The sequence below is a fragment of the Zonotrichia leucophrys genome, chromosome 5 (genome assembly GCF_028769735.1).
Source record: "Zonotrichia leucophrys gambelii isolate GWCS_2022_RI chromosome 5, RI_Zleu_2.0, whole genome shotgun sequence".
NCBI lineage: Eukaryota > Metazoa > Chordata > Aves > Passeriformes > Passerellidae > Zonotrichia > Zonotrichia leucophrys.
Window position 1 is genome coordinate 39,621,303 of NC_088175.1, and position 16,160 is coordinate 39,637,462.

The following is a 16,160-nucleotide window of genomic DNA, read 5'->3' on the forward strand; positions in this document are numbered from 1 at the left end:
GCAGAGAAGCCAGCACTGGGGTGTTAAGGAAACTTTCCTGTCTGACCCTTTGGGAGTGTGATGGCCAGAGTACTTCCTGAATGGTCAGACAGGAAAGTTTCCCTAACAAAGATGGACTGTTTGCATTGTGCACCTGAGCCCTCTGTGCTCATGAGGGGCTTAAGGCTCCAGTTCTGGGCTCCGTAAAAAAACATCTTACAGGGGCTGGCTGGGAGAAAAAACATGCCCCTGCGACTGCAGCCAGGCCAGAAAGCATCCCTGGAGCCGTGGGTCTGCGGGTCTGCACCCACGCTGCACCGTCTGGGGCAGAGCCAGGCAGGTGGCAGCGGCCGCACCGGGGCACAGGGAGCACACTGCCGGTACTGGGAAAGCGACACCGCTCCCGGCAAGGTGACCACCGGGAGGCTCTCCCTGGTAAGGTGACCACCGGGATAGGGGCCGGGACGCTGAGAAAGAGGACACGCAGAAGAACCCAGGCTTGCAAACACAGTTCTGGCAGTTGGGAAGAAGTGCTCTTTTCCCTTCCTTTCCCCACGTCCCTTTTGTTTTCCGCAGCCCGACAGAAGAGGCTTCCAGTGAGCGGCAGGGGTGGGGGCAGAGCCCACCCGCACAAAGGCAGCTCCCCACGGGCTCTGTGACCGCTGTCACGCTTTTTCGCTCAAATCAACGCCAGCAGTGGATGACGTGGGGCTGGTGCTCCCCAGCCCCGGGGCTGATTGGTCCCAGCTCAGGTTTGAACGCCAAGGTGTCCTGGCAACGAGAAGCAGAGGAGCCAGACTTTCCCGTCCCCACTCGGCTCCGGGAGCACGGCGGGTGCTGGGCAGCGACGGGGCATCGCGGCGAGGAGCAGCGCGCAGGGCCCGGCCCTCCTGCAGGTACCCTGGGTGCCCTCGGGCCGTGCCCCAGCCCCGAGCCCCGAGCCGGGTGCAGTTCCACGCCGTGAGTGTCGAGGGCCGCCGGCAGGGACTCCGCACGGTCAGCGAGCGGCACCTGCGCTCCGCACAGACACGGCAGCGGAGCTGGTGCACCTGGGGGAAGGGATGGGGAAATCACCGGGGTTTGGGGCACTGACAGAGACCATGCAGTGGGGTTTGGGGGAGGGATGCCTGGGGAAAAGCTGCGCAGGGACAGGGGAATCAAAGCGCCTTCCCACAGTTGTGTGGTCAGCTCTCCTGCCCCAAGAGGAACGAGTAATTTTGGCTAGTTTTGGGTTCTCCTGATTAGTCAAATTCACAAAGCCCTGCAGGGCCCCCGGGGCTCTGAGATGTGCTAAAAGAAGATGGCTTTACATTGAAATGAAGCAGCTTTTCCTGCTGATAGAGAGCTGCTCTGCTCTTGCCTCAGCGTAACCCTCCTGCAGCCCGTCCCTCTGGAGCTTGGGGGTGAGGAGGGAAGGGCGCTCAGGGCTCAGCCGTGTGCAGGGGCATGCTGTAAAGAAAAGGCTTTTCCCTAAGCCTGGAAGATGCGAGCAGAGATGTGAGGAGCTGGCTGGGGTAAGAGGTTTGCCGGCACGGGGAGGCAGCACTCAGCACAGCCCATTTTGCACCTGTCAAAACCAGCAGAGACATATCTGTGAAAAGACGTGCCAGCCATTAATGACAGGGCACATCCAAGCTGTCCCAGTTGAGAAACCACTTCCACAGGGTAACAGCCATCCCAGAGGAGCTTCCTGGCTCAGTGGCAGGGGGTGAGCTTGTCGAAGGGCTGGTGTCCTGCACGGATTCAGTGGCGCACGTTGAAAAGCAGTGCCACGACTCAGGTCTTGCTGCTGAAAGTGGGGCATGAAGAGGGAACACCAAGACTCCAGCACCAAGACCTTTTGGAGCACAGCTTGTGTTATTTATTAGAGAATAGGGCTGAGACCTGCCTGAACAATTCTTTCCCACAGACCCAAAGGCATGATGAGACTTGGAGGTCCCTCCTAGTACCATGCTCATAGTAGAAGAGCAGTCCCTCAGCATGCCAGTGGCAGGGAAAGGCAGAGGGACATCACAAAATGAGCAGGGAGTGTTGTGCTGGCAGCATGTTATTGCTGACCTGGATTCGCACTGATGACCTGGAGGGGTGAGATTAGCACAGTCAGCTTGTCCCAGGGCTGTGGGGGGATTAGAGAGAGGGAAAGGGTCGTGCCTGTTACATACATCATTTTTCTCTGTTTAAATGGGAATATGTAGCACAAGTTGTCAGTTTTTTAAAAAAATTATCCTGCATACTGAAATGTTGCCAAAGTTTACAATCTTGGAGTGGTGGGCTTACAGCAGTAGAGGTTCTGCCTAGAAAACTCAGTTACTAGATCTGTGAGAATCAGTGATGCTTTTTGTATCTAAATGAAAGCTAAGAAAAAACGTCTGTCTCGTGTTGTAAGAAGAGGTTTGACCTAGATGAACCTGAAAACAAATAAACATGAAAATTCACTAAAGGTGAATTAAACAATTCACCTTTAGTGAATTAAACAGGGTATTTTAATTTTTTTTTTTGACAATCATGTTTTTAAATTGAGCAGCTTGGGACTGGATGATGTTCCTACTTGAACCAACAGCTCTCCCTGCTCCAATTAGTTCAAATAAGACTTGTTTCTCTGAAGGGTTAAGGCCAGTACATTCTTCAGGCTTTATTAAACCCATGAACAGTAATGTCAGTCTGAAACCCAAGAGAGGGGAAAACATACCCACACCTTGCAGGCCATAAACAGGAACAAATTCAGCTCACTTTGTATCTCCCCACCAATTGAGCTGAAGCAGTTTATGAGCTGGGAACATTAGCTCCAGTGAGGCAGGACTTTCCCTGATTAAATAACATGTCAGTCATTAAATAACTCATCTTTCCTGGTATTTTATGGAATAAACAGTGCCTGTTGCTTGCTAATAGTGTCTGCTTTTATTTGAGTGGGATTGTATTTTATAACAATCCTTCTGTTCAGTTTGCATGTTTGCAGTGACCCCAGCAAGCAATCACTCCATGGCTGATAGTAAATTCCCTCCCAGAGGTTTAATGACGGTATTTACTGTAGGAGCTATGAGTTTTAGGGCTGTAGTGATTAGGGTGGGTTGATGGGACACAGGGCAGTTGGATAATTGCTAGTGATGAGCCAGTGAACTCCCAGGTAATTGCACCTTACCTGAAGAGGTGTGCTGGCATGAGTGGTGTTTTAAAGACAAAGCTGTGAGGAGGATGAAGGACTGTCATTGTCTCCACATGACAGCGATGAATCATGAACAGGAAATTATCCCTTCTCACCAAGAAAAATAATGTTTGGTCTGTTTTCTTTCCTGTTGCCATCTTAAAGAAAAGACAGGACTTGTGTGCCTGTTGAGTCTGTGCCCCTTCCTTCTCTTCATACCATTTAAACACTGTTGAGAAGTAGAGATGCTCTGCTTGAGGACACCATCAAGTGTTGTGGAAATGGGTTTTGAAGGAAGGAAAGACAGACATACTCACTGACTGACCCTGGGAAGGCCTGGCATAGACCAAACCTCAGTTAAACACCAGAGAGGCCTGGTGACAGAGGGACCCCAGCAAAGCTCACTCACCAGAAGGCTTCAGCATAAGCTCAGATTTCCTCCACAGATGTGAGGTCCAAGCAATTCTGGTTCCTAGGACAGCAGACATCATTAATAATGTTATTAAAGGGAGAGAGTAATTTTACTTTTAATGAATGTGGGATCTACATAAGTTGGTGTGGTCACTCGCTAGAGCCCCATTGGCCCTTGGGCAAGATTTCTCAAGTCCCAGCCATTTCCATGTCTGTTTGGGCTCCTCAGGACATTACTCAGCCTGCATGTATGTGGATTTGGTAGTCCTCACCTGGCCCCAGAGTTTGAGGCTGTCTACAGTGCAGCTCCAGTGCTGCTTCAGGCTCCCCAGTGCCTGCGGTCTCCAGCCTTGGCACTTTGTGTTTGTTTGTCCTGCATACCCAGCAGTGGAGAAGCCAAAATTGCTTTGCCCTCCCTTCTCATGAAACAGAGGGCTGGAGATTTGATCCCTGTAATTGCCAGCCTCTCCTACCCCAGAAAGGAGTAGTCCCCAAAGCAATGGTGACACTGGAGTCCTCTAATGCTTCTTGAGTCTTCATCAGCAGGTCCTGGAGGGCTTTGGGAAAGATGCTGTATGCCTCACATCTATTTTAGATCTGGGAGGGTCGAAGCAAAGCAAGGGGCAGAGCCTTGACACACAATGACAGGACTAGAGCAAATGGCAGCTTCAGGCAGAGACAAAGGGATTGACAGAGCAAAGGGTCTGAGAGTGGTGCTCTCACCTCACCTCAGAGAGGTGATTCTTGGTGGGTCTGGGACCAAGAAAACTCTGATTAGTTGGCTCTCTATCTGCTAGAACCTTTTGATTTTTCCTTATGATTAAAAGACAAAGATGGGGAGTGTGTCTCTTCTCTCTGTGTTAATCAGCTTTCCTTTCCCTCTGTAGCAAGAATGAAAGATTGCAGCAAAACAAACACCATTACAAGACTGTTCCACTGATTGGGAGAAAATAAGTAGTTTGTGGACCCAGAAACTCCCAGGAGAGGGGCTGCTCTTGGTCCAGCAATGATTTAAGGGACTTAGTGAGTCAGAAGTGCCTTCAATAAAGCTGTGGCAGGGTTGTCAATATATCAAGAATTTTGGGCAATTGGACCAGATATATCCAGGTACAGGATGATAGAAATGATAGTGCTGTTCCAGACTGCTGAAGCTCCATTGACATTCCTGGAGCTACTCCACTGTTATGGCTAGCAACGGGAAAAGGAGTTTAAGCTGTTCTCATTCTGCAGCCTGATCCAAGCACTCGCTGCTCCACCTTCTTCTTTGTTGGCCCACACATTTCTCCAGCTGCTTGATGCAGAGGCATTGGTCTGGCAGGAAAAAAAAATCAAACATTTTCTCTCCTAGGGATTTTGTAGAGCTGGACAGTCCTTGATCAAGTCCTACTCTCTGCACCAAGAGTAGTGCAGGCACAAAGAAGAGGGGAGTGCAGGCTGTCAGTCCACCACTGCCTGCTTTAACCACCCCAATACACTGCTTGTGTGAATGGAGGAATCCTTTGCTGCTCTTACATGTGGTGCTCTTAAGGGAAACATGTGCTGATCATGAGTTTACAAACCACTGCCACATGTTTAAAATTTCATCGTTTAATTGCTGGTGCAGGACCACTCAGTCCAGTGGGTGTGATCTAAAGGAAACTTACTCTCTGGTACCAAGAGGAGAACAAGGCTCCACAATACCAGCTTTGAATCTAAGTAGTGAGGTACCAGCAAAGATCAGAGCATGAGATTCAGAGGCAGGAACTGTTGAGTGTTGATCCTGGATCTACTCCCAGCTCTTTTTGCTCTGGGGCAAATTGTTTAGCTTTCCTTTTCCCTGATCCCCTTCCATCCCCTGTCCAAATCCTTTGTCATATGGGAGATGGGAAGAAGCTTGCAAAACACCTGCTGAAGTGCTCTGAAGACAGAAAGCAGAATGCACAAATGCTAAGTTGTATGGGCAATATAAACAAACCCAGCTTTATGCTTCCCAGGCTAAATGAGGAAGGAGGAGGGGTTAACTGGTGGGTGGCACCCATGTCCTAATTACAAGGCTTGTCCCTGGATCCCTTTGGTGTGAAGCATCCTCTTGGCTGAAAAACAGCTGATAAAGTCACACCTGAGCAGAGGTAGGGGAGGAAAAACTTGTCACACGAGTGAACCAGGGTGGGTGGAAATTTCCTTTGGCAGGAAGGGGGTAAGTGGTGGTACCAGCAGTGGGTTGGAGATGGCCTTCAGGACCACCTCTGACCTACTGGTCCTGCTGTACCTCCTCTTTCTTGCCTGGTGCATTTTTCCTGGTGGTTGCTATATGGTCTTGAGGGTCCTATGAGATCCAGGAAAGTCCTTCCTGTAGCTGCCATTGTCCTCTCTGACACCTGATTCAGGGGGATAACCTCTGGCATTTTAGTAGCCTCTTTGTCCCACACCAATTTGCCAACTCAAAAAGCAGCACAGTCCCAAGGTTTAAGATTTAATAAGTAAATTGTGAGTGCACTTTTCTTTCTGAACCTTTCCAGCATTTCAGGGTCACATCTCTAACATGTCTTCGCAACAGTGGGAGTTCAAACCTGATGGTGCATGTATATGTGCTAAGAAAAGTGAGATATCCACACAAACAGCTACTGTTGAGGAGACAAGACACAGCAGATGCCATGAGGGCTGATAGACCTTCCAGGCTTGGCCCCAGACAGGTGTCTTGGGCCTCTTCCACAAGAGGCCCTGCGGTTCCCTCCTTACTGCTGCTTTTTGCATTTCTCTTGTGCTTATGATCTTGCCCTAAATCTAGGTTGGTCTTGCAGGTGTAGCATGCTCTGAAGAGCACCTGGAATAGGTCTGCAGGTCTGGCCCCTTGTTTTGGCCAAGTGATTTCTTCATGATCAGGGAAATGCAGGTTTGACAGCCTGGGAACAGGAAAAGTGATTGCAACTCATGCCTCTGCCTTTGATGCTTTGTAGCTTGGGCAAAAACTCCAGTTGGGATCAGTTGCATGAGGATATATAAGTGCCTGAAGATGCAGGTTGATATCTGCATGCTGTTTATTTTACATTTAAGCTGCATCTGGGAGTTTTGTTTCCTGACTGGGAAGTAGGAAAAGGTATTTTTTGTCTCTCCTTTTATTGCTGCTCTCCAGCCTGAAAGCTGCTGGGGTTGAGATGTCCCTGTAGGTGTGTGAGTGTGTGCTGCAAGCTCTGATTTCAGCAGGAGACTCGTGTTGAACCCCACTGAGCCAGCCCTGGAGCTGAGTGGCCAAGATGCTCTCTAAGCCCTGCAGAGCTGCGTGTAGGGGAGGGTGTTTTTTTCCCCCAAAGAGCATTTGATTCCTGCAGTGCTATGGGAAAGGGGACATATCTGCACCACCTGGGTCTCCTCCATGGCTTGCTGGGGCCGAGCAGCACCTGCTTACAGCCAGTGCTTTGCCTTGGAAGTCCCTGAGGGCTGCTGAATGTATCTGCTGCCTGGCTTCTCCCTTAGTTAGTCTGCATGTAACAGCCTGGGAGATTATTGCCCCCACCCATGCAGCTTGCCAGACAGATGTTAGAGATGGTGATGGATATATCTGCTCTCAGATTAAAAAGCAGTTTAAAATGCATCCCCTGCCAGCTGTGGCCCCCTGGCCTGTTAGCTTTCAAGTGCTCTCTGGAAGAAATCCTTTCAGATTTTACTCAGCCCTAGCCTTTCCTGCAGTCTCCTTGTGCTGTTTTCTGCCTGGCAAAGCCCCAGCAGCAGCCCCCGGGCAACGTGGCACGTGTAGTGGGAACGACTTTGGCTGACTGGGGTGGTTTTGCAGGGAGTCCAGGTGCTGTACACAGTACAGTGGGGAGGAGAAGACGCCTCCGGATGGAAGTTAGCGATCTCTTCCTCCTCCCTTTTTCTCCTGAACCCAGCAATTCAGTGGTTGTGTCAGCATAACTCGATAGCATGGGGATAGAGAGAAGCTGGAGCCTCCACAGCACAAAGCAAAAGCCTCAATTTGCTCTCAGTTGCCTGTTGCAGGAAACTCTGTCTCCTGGTGATAAAGGGAGAAAAAGAGCTGCGTGGGGAGGACACCACGGGACAACTCCTTCAGATGGAGAGTGAATGCTTTCTTCTCTGCTTTGGACATTTGTATACCAACTTGTCCTGCCCTGCTATCTCTACATGGGCAATCTTGCCCTTAGCGTGGGTTTTCCCAGCTTTTCCCAGGGACCTCGAGACCTAGTCATCCCCATGCTGCCTTTCCAGGGCTTCTCATCCTGCCAGAGCCTGTAACAGCCTGGGCTGTGCTGCAGGTCTCATTCCTTTCCTCAGTTTACCCTGCAACAGTGGCAGCATGTGCTAGTCACTGCAGTCAGATCAAAGGCTGGTAAGCTGCCCTTTTGCCGAGGTGGATGTAAAGGTCTAAGGGCAGCAATGCTCAACAAAATACCTCCTCTCTTGGTAGGAGATGTGAGTGAGAAATTCTGTCTTGATGCTGATGCTGTTGGGACAGGGATGCTGGGATGGCAGCCTTAGTGGGGGATGGCTCTGCCTGCATTAGTCATGGTGGTGGAGGGGAAACCTGTAACATAAAATTATAAATTATATGTGTTCAACAGATACATAAACATTACTTCTACCAGCACTGTAAATCAGGCCTATCTCCCCACCTTCTCCCAGATTTTACCAGCCTAATCTGGAATTTTCTGTGCAATATTTATTTTTCATTACTCAGTCTTGAAGGAATTGCATTTTCAAGCAGCCAGTGACTTCTTTTTGTCTAAAAACTTTGTTTTCCCCTGAAGTCAGCTCAGAGCACCTGTCTCTTGGAAAACCAGGCCCCTTTAAGATGTCTCAGGCTGCTTTGAATCACTAATTGCTTCTGAATAGGCAGGCCAAATGTTTTATCACTTCAAACTCCCATAGCAATGCAAATCTATACAGCTGAGAAGCCTCTTTCCATGCATGGGGGTGATGGGTAAAGATAAGGATTAAAAATAGAAACAAATTCAGCCCGGGGGTCCTCTTTGTTCCTCCCTGCCCTCGGTGGGGTTGCCAGGGCTACATTTGTTCCCCTGCATCGTTTTTGGATGAGATCCAGTGCCCCTTGAATGCAAAGCTGAGAGGTGCAGTGGCGGGAGAGGGCTGGATGAGGTCCTAGGTACATACATATTTCATTGCCCGTGCCAGGCTCTGTGTTGTTTTCTCTCTCTGGTTTCACAAAGGTGGTGTTTTCTAAAACTCCCACTTGTTGAGGGCGACACAATCCAGGCTTCATCCCGTCTAAAGTTTCTGGCTTTTCAGTTGTTTCCCACTCTGAATAGCAGCCAGGCATATTTCCCATGCCTGGGGGGAAAAGGGGGTTGCTTGGTAGGAAAACAGGACTTGCCACAGTGCTGTTTGGAGGGAGCTACATGTGCTGTGACATGTCCCCCTCGGGGCTGCCCTGTGTGTTTTGGGCAGTGCTGGCTCACAGACGCTGCAGGAGATGAGCAGCCCTTTGCAAAGCCTCGCTGGTACAGGGCTGGCCTGGCTTCTTTAAGTAACCCACAGCCTGAAGGCAAATATTGACTATTAAGAGGTGGAAGATCTCAGGGAGCAAGGGCAGTCTGAATCCTCCTTTTTGCTTAGGTCGCCTGTTATTAGAGCTGCCTGCTGTGTGCTGAGTACGGCTATGCTCAAAAATTGCCAAGAGCTCAGCATTATGGAAGCAAAAGCCAATTTACTGACTTTCCAATAGAAAGGAAGATACATGCTGAATGTGCATCTGTTGGATGATATTTCTGTTTCAGGCATGCCACTAACATACAAATGGAAAAGCGACTTTGCATGATTTATGTAGTTACTAGGAAAACCTGAGTCAAGTGATACTTTGTAGAGTATTGGGCACTATTTATTCTTAGCAGAGTAGGTTATAAAATCTATTTTCAATTTATCTCCCCAAACGAATTCCAGTTGACGTTGCCTATCCTGCTCTGGACATGGAGAGCAGATAACTATCCTGACAAATACCATCTTCATGTAAAATCAATAGCTAATAAGAAATCAGTCCCTTGAAGATTATAGCAATTTATCTTTAAAATTAAAATAAAGACTGGAAAATTTTGTCAAAGATAAAAACAAACAAACAAATCTCTGTTCTTCTTTGTTTAGGTACTATTTGTATGTTTCAGGTGCATATAGGACCCAGTTAGGGCTTGGTCAACTAAGGATAACTATTGTTAACTTTATTGTACTTTTAAAAGAGAGAGCTGCTTTCCCACCAGACCGGGATTTCCAGGGAGGCACCAAGGCACTGGAATAATTTTAGCCCTTCAATCCTGTTCTCCAAAGACCTTTGACTCAACAGGGCTGAAACTCAGGCTTAAATCCAGTAGGGGCTTAAATCTTCAGTGTTGGGTTCCAGCTCAGGGGTAATTGTCTTACTGAACTGGGGTTTTCATACATAACACTGGTCTTCCTGGTAGGGAAAAAATAAAATTAAAAGAAAGGTTTTGAGTCTAAAAGGACAATTAGAAACGAGAAAGCTTGCTTGTACTTTACGAGCTTATGTGTAGATGTGGTCTTGGATGTTCAAGTCAGTACCAAAAGCAATCCAGGCTTGGGACTCTCCTTATTTCTGCCCAAGATCTCTACTTGGGTACCAGCAAAGCACAGAGCTGGTGCAAGATTGTGCTCTACTCTGACATCTGGCACCAGCAAAGCGAGGCGTGGGAGAGAACCTACAGTGCTGCTGCTGTGAGGGGGCTGTGGGGCTGGCTGTGTAATGGGGGATTCTGAGAGCACAACCTGGCAGGTGGCTTCTGGGGCATGGTGCTGGGAAAGCAATTAGGGGCAATGGGAATGGCACAGGTAGAGAGCAGGAAAAGGTGTCCTAAAGGGTGGAAGCTGTGCCAGGCTCAGGTGCCCTCCCAGCTCGAAACTGGGAGCCCAGGCAGGGAAGGAGGGGGAATAGCTGGAGCAAGAACCAGAAAAACCTGCTCACACCAGCCCGGGATTCACATTACTCACACTGCTTTAAAACAGGTCAGGTTTGCTTTGGTTTCCAGGCAAAGATGGCCGAAGTGCCTAAGGACTGTTTGCAGCTCAGCTTAGAGCAGTCCCGAGCTCCTGTGTGCCTGCCCACCGTGTCACTGTGCCCCCTACCCATCACCAAGGCCCTTCCTGGGATTGCAGCCTTTCTAAGCAAAGGCTGGGCTGGAGGCATGCACAAGGACATTTCCCAGCTCACCTGAGGGGTGGTAACTGTGAGTGGTGGGATCACATCACCCTCACCTCCTGACCTGCCAGAAGCTTTGGAGCTCACACAGCAAGTTTGCTGCTTGAAGCTGGATGGGAGACTGGTCTGGGGATGCTCCCCATTGCAAAGGAAGAGTGGTCTGCCTCTCCCCCAGGTGCTATCAGAGGTGAGAAGCTCATGGCAGTGGTGAGAGCTGTCCTGCTTCAGGTCTCATCCACAAGCACCAGGGTCAGCCTCACATGGTTTATCAGGTTATTATAGTCAACTTCAACTGGGTGGGACTAGCAAAGATGAAACCACTTTTTTGTTAGGAAGAAGGAGGGGAGAAGGAGCTAACAGAGTTAGAAACCAGATTGTCGGAGGCTAATGGCTGTGTCTGCTTATTAGGCAGCAATAACAGTAATTTACCTTTGAATCGCAATAATTCATCGTAACGCTTCCCACCTACCTCATGAACCCTTTCTGCTTATCTCACCCCTCTTGTTCAGGGATCTGAAAGCATTTCATAAACATTAATTAATTATTCCTCCACACCCCTGGAAGCAAAGTAAACATTATCCCAGTTTTGCAGCTCAAGAAGCTGAGCTCACCCAAAGAGATAATAACTGAGCAGGGGTGCAGGAGCCCAGAGCACAAGCCCTTATCCCAGTTTTGACCAGAAGCACCTTTCAGCAGAGTGCTCTGACACGTGGGCACTTGGGGGCATGATCCAGGGTAGTTCAGTCCTTCATCCATGCACGTTCCGTGCTTGCCACCATTTTCAGATGGCAGGAGAGGTGTAAAAAGGGTGAGTGTTGGTCTTGCCTTGGAGATGTCTCACACTCATCACTATCTCATCACCTTCAAGCCTCCACCACAGGGACCCAGCACCTGCCAGTGTGTGAAGGACCTGCCATTATTCACAGTAGGACTCTCCCTTTTTTTAATGACTACGTTAATGACCCTAATCTGTCGGTGTGAATGTGGTTAATCCCACAGCTCCAGGAACTAGAAGTTCAGAGACGTTTCTTCTCCTGCCTCCTCTCACCTCATTTTGCATCCTAACCTAATGCTTCAGCACTGAGGTGAGCTGGTGAGACCTGTGCTAAAGCAGAAGCCACCCTGTCCTGGCTTGGAAATCGGGCTGCTGTGAGTAAATATTCAGGACACAACAATTACAAATCCAGGCCATCTCTCTCCAGCGTTTCAGCTGAGGGAAGTGAGCGACATCCTGAAACAAGATGCTTGACGTTAAACCTGTGCTCAAATGCCTTGATGGATCTTGGCCCTTGAGGAGCCTGTGACCCTAGATGTGGTGACAAAGATGTAAATTAAGGGGAGGATGTCCCCTGCAAATAATGAGCCTTGACAGTGGAGAGAAGGAAGAGACACCAAAGGTCCATGCCAGGCAAGCCTGTTGGGAAGGGGGATTTTTTCTTCCCCTGAAAGCAGCAGTTGACTTTTGGAAGCCAAATGGGTTCCAGCATCAGAGCAGGAGGAGGGTCGTGTTTCATAGACAAGTCATGGTGGATTAAATGTAAATGAATCTGCAGTGTGATGGACAAATGGGATCAGTGCCGGGAACCCCAGCTCCTGGTGGGGGATGGATTAGTAATGGGCACTGGTGGGTTTGCAGCAGAGAGGGAGTGAATGGCAAGGCAGGGAGGTTTCCAGCATTGCCCTGCCTGTGGCACTGAATGAAAGAGACATCTCCGGGCTCAAAGAAGAGAGGTCAAGCCTAGATAAACACCAGCTTGGTCCCCCATCAGAGAATCACTGAGGCATGAAGAAAAACTTTAACAGCTGCAATGCTGCTTTTGAACCTCCTAGTAAAAGGGAGGGTCAGGAGGTCAAAACTTTCAATGCCTCTGGGAAGAAGAGGACTTTTCCCCACAAGCCTTTGAAAAACCGAACTAAATTAGCATGACCACACTGCTAAATGCTTGGGAAACCTGAACGGCTCGGGTCACAGGCTACCGGAGCAGCAGAATGGCAAAGAGCTGCTGCATTCCCATACTCAAGAGCCATAATTAATGAGGCTATTTCCTAGGTGAAAAGCAGGTCTTCTGCCCAGCACCTGGACGGGAAACAAAACCTTGCAGGATGTGCCCTGGGCATCTTTTCTTCTCCTGATACTGTTGCCTTTTCCCCTTTCTGTTTCTTCCATCCATTTTCTCTGTCACTTCCATCCACCATCGTTTCAGCTGTTTTTTCCTCCCTTGCTCCCAATGCCACACAGCTCAACTCACTGTTTGAAGTGGGGAATGGCAATGAAGTTGTAATGATCTAGCCGTGCTCTCCCCTGGGGTTGCTGAATGGGAATGCAGAAGCTCCAACCTAACTAGGAGGTCACATTTTTTTCCTACTTTTTATTGCAAAAGGGATATGTAAGAGCCCTCCTCCTCACTGTGAGTTATTCACTTCCACTTTGAAGGTAGATTTTGCATTTCTGGACCTTTTGCAAGAGCCATTCTAGCAAAGACCAGGCAATGCAGACTTCTGGAGGATGTAGAGACCTGGAATTTTTGGCTCTGACTCTATCCTGGGTTTTATATTCATCTTGTACTGTGAGTGTGCTGGGCACCGCTTGTCCTGAGACCCTTTGCAGGTCTCCCTTCACAGCTCCCACCACCAGAGGTGTGGAAAGCAGAGAGGCGTGTGCAGACCTTGCAGTGGCTGTCAGGGCTTTTGGGAAAGGGCTGTGTGCCTACACAGGGCAATCCAAAGAGCCCAGACCAGTGTAGCCAAAAGGTTTACTGATATGGACTGCATTCCTGCAGGCTGCTCCTGAGCATCCCCATTCCTTGCAGCCATAGGAGACCAAGTGCCCAGCAGCTTTTCCAGGCTTGCTGCAGAAGCAGAAGGAATACTGAATAAAGCAGGAGGGCAGGAAATAAATCCCATAAATCCCGTTTCAGAGGCCAGAAGGCCTGCCCTTGAAAGACAACAGCTCATCTACCCACCAGACCAAGGTCTCTCCTCTGTGCAAGCCCAGGCCCAGGCAGGGTTGTGGGTGGAAAAGAGGGGATACAGTCTGTAGTACCCTGGCAGTCAGCTGCAGGGCTCTGCAGTGCCAAGCCCCAATTTGGCTTTCCTGTGATGCTGCAGGATCTTTTCTTTCTTATGACTCTTGTTGTCCTAGAAACAGAGGAAAAATTTCTTCCATAGAAGCCCTTTTGTTACACTTGAGGCAGCATCTTCTGTCTCTCACTAAAACTGTGTATGGTCACAAAAAAAAAAAAACCTTGCCAGAAAATATATGGTGAGTTCAAAATCTTCCAAAGAAACCTGGAAAAATGTAATACCCTCCAAACATTCCAAAAGCCCTAAAAGTACTGCAAGGGTCAATGGGCACTTTGTAACACTGCTACAATGTATGTTGAGCAACAGAAGGCAGTACTCTTGTGTGTATATGTATACATATACATATAAATATTTTTATAGATGTAATTATATGTGTTATTTATACACATTGTTGAGAGAGAGAGAGGTCCTCATTTCTAGCCTTGGATTACAGCTTTTGAAGTGGGGGGGTGTCTGCTGGAAGAGAAAGTCAACGTGCCCTCTGGTATTGGCCACTTTTCTCTCCTGGTGCCAGGACTTTCCTGGAAATGCTGGGATTTTGCAGGCAATTGTCTTTATTTGAGAGGGAAGCTTATGTTCTGGGGAAAATGTGCCCTTCTGTGTGCTCAGCCAGGCAATAGATACACTGGGTAATTTCTCTGAGGCACATGAAATGTTGTAGCTGCGTCAGGAAAGCATAGTGACTGATAAATTTCCTTGCAGGAAATTTGGAGGCACACTCCCAAGGCTTGCAGGATCTGGAGGCACACTCCCAAGATGTGTCTCAAGGAGTCCATGGCAAGGGGAGAAGGAGAGGAAAGCAGGCAGGAAGGTTTGATAGCCATGATGCTGACTACCTCCCACTCCTGGGGGAAGCAGGGGATGTGGGGCACCTCTGAAAATCTGGTTTCTCACTCTTTCCTTTTAGAAATAGGCCTGGAAAAGAAACTTTCCTCCTCTTTTCCCTCCCAACCACAGCTCAGAGGGATTTAGGTTTGTGCCAAAGCCAAAACCCAACAGCTCTGCAGATTCAGGTGCCTCAAATACCCACTTTTCCCTCATGCCCCACACTGACCATGGACTGTAGCACAGACTAACACTGCTGGGCTCGGGGGGCTGTCGCAGGGAAGATGTGCTCTGCTAGATGCGGCTATAGCTGGTGACCTGCTGCTCACCCACACTAGGTTTGTACTCAGGAAGGGGTTTTGTGCAAACATATTCTGTATCTTAAGACACTTCAGAACCAGGACACTTGTGCTCCTGAGCAGTGAGACAGCATCTTCTCCTTTGGGGAAACTCAGATAGGATTACTATCTCATCTGCTGCTGGAGAGACCAAAGGACCTGCTTGGTGATGATTCAACTGCTCAGGATGCTGAGACAGCCTTGCTCTCCTCCCTAAAGCAGCCTGACTGCTCAGTGTACAATGAGGACACGACTTTTCAAAGCTCTAAGATAGACCTGTAGCAATCCCAGCATGGAACCAGTGGGCACAAACCCAGAAATCAGCTCAGTCACTATTCCTGGTCAGTCCCTGAACATGGCCTCAGCACCACAGGAGCCTTAAGAATAAATCTGAGGCAGAGAAGATGGTCCATGAGCCAGTCTGGCAAACTCACCAGTGTGAAACTAAATGTTGGACATTTTTATCCATCTTAATTGATGGAAGGTGTGGAGAACTCTTCATAGGATGAGGAATCAAGGGACCATGCAGACAGCGAGACAGAGTCAGTCTATTTATTTTTCACAGTAATAATTTTACAAGTGAAAAGAGATTTCCAATCTTTTTACAACCTACTTAAGGTAGAAAGATTTAAAACTCAAAATCTTTTCTTAAAAGAAAGGCAACCATCCCTGCTAGTGGCAAATGAGCCTTTGCTCAGCTTGTATCCGATTGGGATCTCAGAAGACTGTCCAACCAATTAAATAAGATACATATCTCCTGAGAACAGCCTTTGTTGTTTTCTTTTATAGATCTTTGTTCCTCCTGTGCTGTAAGGTCTTCAGGGCATGGCCTGTGTTACGGAGCACCAGATGTACTATCTGATTTTAGGAGATCTTAATTATGAGGAATATGTCAGAACAACAGAAAACTTCATTTAAAAATCCAATTAAAGCTGCCGAGTGACAGCTATGGACTTGTGTGTTGCATCACCTCCTAGTCCCAGCAGCTTCCATGTGGAGAAGGGAGTAGTTAAAGATATCATGAATCCTAGACAAGGATATCATAAGGCCTGAATGAGATGGGGATTTTTCTGACCATAGGTTAAAATTTACACACATTTTGTGGTGGAGCAGTAAACCTGAGATCTGTTTTGGAGCAGTCACCTTGGGATCCAGTGTCCGATGGGTGGGTTATCCTTTCTCGTGAGTAGTGGGACATTTCACAAGATGTTCTGGATAAAGAAAT

The 16,160-nt window shown here is 48.5% G+C and overlaps 1 protein-coding gene across 1 annotated transcript in view; it reads left to right on the plus strand.

The window, feature by feature from the left end:
• RASSF7 (Ras association domain family member 7) overlaps positions 1–16,160 on the plus strand; it is a 34,937-nt gene that overhangs the window by 302 nt on the left and 18,475 nt on the right. The window contains exon 2 of the mRNA XM_064714628.1: positions 556–875. The gene's annotated coding sequence lies outside the window, so the exon portion shown is untranslated. The remainder of the gene's footprint in view (positions 1–555; positions 876–16,160) is intronic.